General features: G+C 47.5%; 1 pseudogene; it reads left to right on the top strand.

Annotated features, from left to right (window-relative positions):
• The first annotated feature begins 1,360 nt into the window (after nucleotides 1–1,360).
• On the top strand, nucleotides 1,361–1,488 carry LOC111520982 (annotated as a pseudogene).
• The last annotated feature ends 6,060 nt before the right edge of the window (nucleotides 1,489–7,548 follow it).

Genomic DNA, 7,548 nt, shown 5'->3' with positions numbered 1-7,548 from the left:
CCTCAGAGATTCACTGTGGTTCCTTACTTTTTATAAGTTCTTAGGCCACTTGTGATGGCTCATGCCTGTAATCCCAGCATTTTGAGAGACTGAGGTGTACAAATCTCTTGAGGCCAGGAGTTTGAGACCAGCCTGGGCAACATGGTGCAACCTAGTTTCTACAAAAAATACAAAACATTAGCTGGGCATGGTGACACACACCTATAGTCCCAGCTACTCGGGTGGCTGAGATGGGAGGATTGCTTGAAACTGGGAAGTCAAGGCTGCAGTGAGCCGAGATCGCACCACTGTCCTCCAGCCTGGATAACAGAGTGAAACCCTGTCTCGATAAATAAATATAAATAAATAAAGTGAAATAAGCTCTTAATCAGGATCTCAAGGACCTTAAAGTTCCTCTGTAGGATGAGCTTTTGCTAATCTCTAAAGATTAGAAAAGCACTAAAAATGAATTCTTTCCACCTTCTATTTTTGCACAAAAGGGCACAGGTGTTCAAAAAAATTGAAGTTTTTTCAGAAAAAAGGTTCATTATCTAGAGCATGATTTGTCTCAGGCAAGTCACTTCCCTCTGATTGACTGAACTTCCACTCACAACTGCCCTAAACTCACCACCGAAAACTAATTGCTAGGTCTCACGAGGGGTTGTGGACTGGGAGCTCCCAACTTCTCTGCAATTACTTCTTCTTTAGGACCTGACTAAATTCTTGGTTTCAGACTCGCCTCTCCTGAGAACACAGCATGAAAAGGCATTTTACATGCTAGAGCTAGCTCTTCAACAACCCCCATCCTTGACTGCTGTAACTTACCATAAACCTTTCTCCAGGTTCATAGATGATCTGCTCAGGTCCTTTGAGGTTTTAACTCAAGGACATGAAAACCACCCATGGGTTCCAGCCTGGCCAACATGGTGAAACTCCGTCTCTACTAAAAGTACAATTAGCCGGGCGTGGTGGCACACACCTGTAGTCCCAGCTACTTGGGAGACTGAGGCATGAGACTCACTTGAACCCGGGAGGCAGAGGCTGCAGTGAGCTGAGATCGCGCCACTGCACTCCAGCCAGCCTGGGTGACAGAGTGAGAATCTGTCTCAAAAAAAAGCCCCAGAAACCAACAAAACAAAACCAAAACCAAAACCACCCATGGTTTACTGTAATATCCTTGCTCCCTACTCCAGTGGCAAAGGCCTATCCACTTTGTCTCAAGGCAATGGCAGTCACTGTCAACTCGAGGAGGCTTCTGCTTACTTAGTTTTAGGATCTCATGAACCCAATGGTCTCCCAAGCTGTATAATCACTGCTACTTAATGAAATGGACAACATTTCTAGCTGAGCCATCTTGCATCCTATGAAATACTGTTACAATATACTTACCTGACCAAGGAAGATTCCATGATCATGAAGGTGGTTTTCCCAGGATGAGGCTTATCAATTGCACTCCAGATGTGCTGACTCTTGAGATTTCCCCAAATACAGGAAACTTGACTGCATTGAAAGGAAAGAAAGAAAGAGAGAGAGAGAGAGAGAGAAGAGAAAAGGAAGGAAAAGGAAAGGAAAGGAAAGGAAGGAAAGGAAGGAGAGAAAGAAAGGAAGGAAGGAAGGGAAAGAAGAGGAAGAGGAAGAAGAAGAAAAGAAAAGAAGGAGAAGAAGAAAGAAGAAGAAAAAAATAATGCAATAATGCCTGGGTACGGTGGCTCACCCCTGTAATCCCAGCACTTTGGGAGGTGCTAGGATTGGATGGATCACTTGAGGTCAGGAGCTCGAGACCAGCCCGGCCAGCATGGCAAAACCTGGTCTCTACTGAAAATACAAAAATTAGCCAGGCTTGGTGGTGGGCATCTGTAGTCCCAGCTCAGTCCTGGGCTGAGGCAGGAGAATCACTTGAACCTGGGAGTCGGAAGTTGCAGTGAGCCGAGATTGCGCCACTGCACTCCAGCCTGGGTGACAGAAAAAAGAAATATCGTTCTTTTCTGCTACACATATGTCTGTCAATCACTGTAGTTATTTGAACTCTGCCATGCTCCTTCCATCTCAAAAGAGAAAATGCCAAACTGGCATTTGTCCAAGCCCCATGCCGATATAATGGAAACACCTTTGGAGAGTCCATAATTGACCCTGATTGTTGATGCATCAGATCTGCAGACAGAGGCAGGAAATGATCAGTCTGACTTTGCCATAACAGATCTCAAATCACCCCCAGAATATGGATCCTTATGGCCCAGATGGCAGAAGCGATTGCTGTCACTGGAGCCTGCCAGCCAGCTGGAGAGAAGAGAGTTAGCATGTTCAGACAGATTAGTCTTGGGGTTGTTTATAAAGTCCGGGTGCTCTGGAAACAATGAGGCTGTCTAACTTCAGTGGGGATTCCTATCAAGGTGGAACTTCAAAATACCTTACTGCTACCCAAGGAATAGGTAGTATCTAGGTCTAGAATGATCTAGATGCTAGGAGAAATGCCCTAAACAGGGGGCCCTTACAAAAATACTGGCCCAATGAGATAAGAAAAAAAATCCACGACCTTGGAGGGATTTAAGGCAACCATTACAGGAGGCTAAAATTGGGCCCCCATATCACAGAAAAAGTACTGAGGCATATTTGGAGGTAAATACATGAAGATACTCTCTGGTGTTCCCAGGATGGTTTCTTGGAAGCACCAGAGTTTCTCCAGCGGAGAGGGCCTTGCTGAGGTCCCAGGTGGGACCACCCGCCACCACAAGGACACACTGGCTGCCACTGCAAACAACACTGTCCCTAGCAGGCACGCCTCACTGGCTGTCAGTATATACTCTTGGCAAAAGCAAGCCGTTAAGGTGGGCATGGGCAGGAACCAAACTTCAAGGCCCATTTGAACCCCTGTAAATGAGCTTCCAATAATTACACCTGTGGTAGGACATAAATATGGTTGCTGTTTGTTTTTTTGGGGGTACCTCAAAGCTTCTCCCCTATCAAAGAGCTAAGGCTCTTGAAATATACAGTAAAGAGTATGTGCTATAAAATTCCATTTACATGAAGTCAGAACAGGTAAAATCGCACGTCTGGAAGAAGGAAAAAATAGAACAGTTACTGGGGGAGGAGATGGGAACAGGGATTACCTGGGAAGTGGCTTGAAGGATTTCTGGGGTGTTAAATTCTATATTGTGATAGGGATTGAGGCTACACCTGTTTATACAATTGTCGAAATGTTTTTTCTTTCTTCTTTTTTTTCTTTTTCTTTTTCTTTTTGAGGCAGGGTCTTGCTCTGTAGCTCAGGCTGGAGTGCAGTGGCACGATCACAGCTCACTGCAACCTCCACCTTTCCAGCTCAAGCGAACCTCCCACCTCAGCCTCCCACAGGCATGCCACTATACATGGCTAATTTTTCTATTTTTCGTAGAGGCAGAGTTTTGCCATGTTGTCCAGGCTGGTCTTGAACTCCTGACCTCAAGTGATCCACCTGCCTTGGCCTCCCAAAGTGTTGGAATTACAGGTGTGAGCTACTGCACCCAGTCAATACTTTTTTTTTTTTTTTTTTTTTTTTGAGACAGGGCCTCACTCTGCCACCCAGGATACAGTGCAGTGGTACCATCTTGGCTCACTGTTACTTCCACCTCCTGGGCTGAAGCCATCCTCCCACCTCGGCCTCCTGAGTAGCTGGGACTACAGGCATGCACCACCATGCCCGGCTAATTTTTGTATTTTTTTTGTAGAGACAGAGTTGCATCATGTTGCCCAAGCTGGTCTCCAACTCCTGGACTCAAGGGACCTCCCTACATCGGAATCTCAAAGTGCCGAGATTACAGGTATGAGCCACTGCACCCAGCCATCAACTGTCAAAACTTATGGTACAGTCAAGATACATGCATTTCATCATTTGTAAATTTTACCTTTCAAAAAAAGAACCATAAACAAATGCTGAATTTTATTTAATGATATGCATGCTGAAGTTCTTTAGTGATGAAGTATGCTGATGTCTACAGTGACTTCTTACTACTCCTTGGTGAATACTTGCAAGTAAAGCTGTAAGGATACTTACATCTTAGCAAGTGTTCTCTGCAAGACCTGGTGTCTGCCGACATTCCAACCTCAAACTATCTCCTCCACACCAGTTCTGTGAATCAGCCAAGCTTCCTCCAGGCTTAGGGCCTTGGCATCAAGGGTTCTGTGGCCCTGGAGTGCCACTTGTCCTCATCCCCTTCACCAAGTTCATTTCTACACATCTTTCCAATTTGATAGGTTAGGATAACTCTCTTGTACTCCCAGCCTACATTGAGGCCTTGTTACTTGTACTGCACTTTCTTCCCTCCTTATTGCAGTTCATAGTGACTCATTCATCAAGTATTCACACACATACAGACCTTCTTCATTAGGCTGTTAAGAGGATCAAGATTGCTTTATTCACAGTTATATTCCCTGTACTTGGCTTGCTGACTGGCCCATCAATAGGCAGGCATTCAAAAGAAACTTTGTTATGTAAATGACTAAAAGGCAATTTGAATATGATTTTACTTCTTATGTGAAAGACAGGCAGCATTAAAGAATTGGCAATACTCCCAAGGTGTGGTAGCTCACACCTGTAATCCCAGTACTTTGGGAGGCTGAGGTGGGAGGATGGCTTTACACAAGGAGTTTCAGACTAGACTGGGCAATATAGCAAGACCCCTGCCTCTACCAAAAATTAAAAGGTTAGGCGGGTGTGGTGGCACATACCTGTAGTCCTAGCTCCTGGGGAGGCTGACACAGAAGGATTGCTTGAACTCAGGAGTTGGAGGCAGTAGTGAGCCACAATCATACTGCTGCATTCCAGCCTAGGTGACAGAGTGAGGCTCTGTCTCTATGAAAGAAAATAAAAATTTTTAAGGCCAGGCATGGTGGCTGTAATCCCAGCACTTTGGGAGGCTGAGGCAAGTGGATCCCTTGAACCTAGGAGTTTGAGATCAGCCTGGGCAACATGGTGAAATCCCCATCTCTACAAAAAATACAAAAATTAGACAGGCTGAGATGAGAGGATCTCTTGAGCTGGCGCAGTTGAGGTGCACTCCAGCCTGGGCGACAGAGCGAGACCCTGTCTCAAACAAAAAAAAAGACAATTGGCAATATTCAGTGTTAGATGAGGCATGGAGAAACAGGCACTTGCCCTCACTGCTGGAGGAAGTATAAATTGGTATGGTTTGAAGTATTTGTTTATTTTGTACTTTTTGAGACAGAATCTCGCTCTGTCACCCAGGCTGGAGTGCAGTGGCATGATCTTGACTCACTGCAACTCTGCCTCCTGGGTTCAAGCTATTCTCCTGCTTCAGCCCCCCGAGCAGCTGGTATTACAGGCATGTGCCACCATGCTTGGCTAATGTTTGTGTTTTTAGTAGAGACGGAGTTTCACCATGTTGGCCAGGCTGGTCTTGAACTCCTGACCTCAAGTGATCCACCCACTTCAACCTCCCAAAGTGTTGGGATTACAGGCATGAGCCACTGTGCCCAACCTTGAAGTACTTGTTTAAATGATCAGTGTTTATACCTGTTGATCCAGCAAGTTCACACTTGGATATTTCTTCTACAAGGCACAGTAACACAGCTATGTATCTGTATATCAGTGTTTCTGTAAGTTGCTGGAAGTATTGAAAAACTGGCAACAACTTAAATACCTTTCAAGAGGAGGCTGATAAACTATGGACACACCTATAAAATGGAAATTCTGTACCATGCAACCATTATAAAGAATAAATTTGCCGGTGCAGTGGCTCAGGTCTGCAGTCCCAGCAGTTTGGGAGGCCAAGGTGGGTGGATCCCTTGAGTCCAGTAGTTTGAGATCAGCCTGGGCAACATGGTGAAACCTGTCTCCACAAAAAAATACAAAAATTAGCCGGGCTTCCTGGCACATGCCTGTAGTCCCAGCTAGTTGAGGGGAGGGGGCCGGGTGGTGAGACGGGAGGACAGCTTGAGCCCAGGAGGCAGAGTCTGCAAAGAACCAAGATCGTAACCACTGTACTGCAGCCTGGGTGACAAAGTGAGACCCTGTCTCAAAATAATAAGAATAAAGTAAGGTTAATTCTACTCTATTGATAGGGAATGATGACTAGTAGGAGCTAAGCCGTTGCAGAAACGGGTGAAGTATAATTCCATTTTTATTTTTACAAAATCGTACGTACTCCTACACAATTTAAACGTATAGTGGTTTTTGTTTGTTTGTTTTTAAGGAATGGGGATAGGGAGCAAACCAAACTGCTGATCAGGATTATCTCCTACAGTAGAAATGGAAAGCAAGGATTTCGACTTTTCTTTTATCGATTTCTCCCAACTCCTTAAAACAAGCAAGTCTTATTTAAAAACAGTGTCAAATATAGTAAACTCTGGATTCTTTGCAAAACAAACCTCCAAGACAAGGTTTGATGTTGCTTCTGCTAAAATAAAGCTCCAACACTTCTGTGCACGAAAAAACAGCCTCTTGAGGACCTGCCACCCACAGACCACCCAAGTGCCCCCACATCAATCTTGAAATCCTACCTGTGAAGCCCAGGAAGAAGTATAGCTAATGCCAGTGGGTCTAGGAGCTCTGGGGCCAAGACGCCTCCGGAAGGAAAACGGCAACAGAATTTATTCTACTTTTCCAAGTAAACAATCCTTCCACAGAGGCACTTGGGACAAGATGCGACGGATATTTTTCACGTTTTCGATCTATCGGCCAAGATCCTATCACCTCAAAACAAGGAGACAAGGAAACCCTGGGATCTTGATCCCATTTCGACTGAGAAAACAACACGCTCCTTGCGAAGCGAAACGGGGCTGGCCGCGGGCAGCGTGGAACCACGCGAAGGCGTCGGGGCGGGCGGGCGCGGGGACCAGGGCGACCCGGTGCAGCGAAGGGGCAGAGCGGGCGGCGGGGCGCGCGGGGAGATAAGGCTGAGTGCACGCCGCCCGCGCCCTCGAAGGCGCGAGTCCGGCTCCTTCCTCCGCTGTTGGAGCCCCGCCGCGCCCTGGCGAAGGCTACAGGGTCAGGTTCCCCGCACCGAGAAGCCCAGAAGCCCGGTTGCGGGCGCTCTGGAGATCCGGGACCCCGGCCTCCCTCCCCCGCCAGCTTTAGGGACTTTGGCGGCGTCTCTTAGCCGGGTGGACGTTCCTCCTTTCCCTCTCTCCTCCAAGGCGCTGCCAGGCCGGGGGTGAGGCTGCACCTCAGTCTTCAGCCCCCAAGGCCGCGCCCGGGGCGGGTCGCTCCCCATTCAGCTAAGAGGAAGCAGCGGCCTGCGGGGAGGCGAGGAACCTGGCCCGGCTCACCCGGCAAGACCGCGTTTCCCCCACCCTCGGCGCTTCCTTCTGTGAATGTGAATGGAACTAAGCGCTCCTTTTCTCTCCCTCAATGGCCGGCGAGGGGAATTCAAATGCGGTCTTTGGGCTCTCGGTATGGGTCTGGACTTTGGTTTTCAGAGCCTGCGCGTCCAAGGTCGCGAGCCTTCCCCGAAGGAAGTGACAGCTGCGGCGGCGCAGGAGGCCCATCCTCGGTCGTTTAAAGCCACTTAAGGAATAAAAGCGCCCGAAAGAGCAAAACGACCACCCGAAACCTCGGAAGCGTCGGGGGTGCCGGGC

The sequence above is a fragment of the Piliocolobus tephrosceles genome, chromosome 7 (genome assembly GCF_002776525.5).
Source record: "Piliocolobus tephrosceles isolate RC106 chromosome 7, ASM277652v3, whole genome shotgun sequence".
In the NCBI taxonomy this organism is placed as follows: Eukaryota; Metazoa; Chordata; class Mammalia; order Primates; family Cercopithecidae; genus Piliocolobus; species Piliocolobus tephrosceles.
Note: the sequence above shows the minus strand (reverse complement) of the source record. Positions and strands in the feature narration are given on the sequence as shown.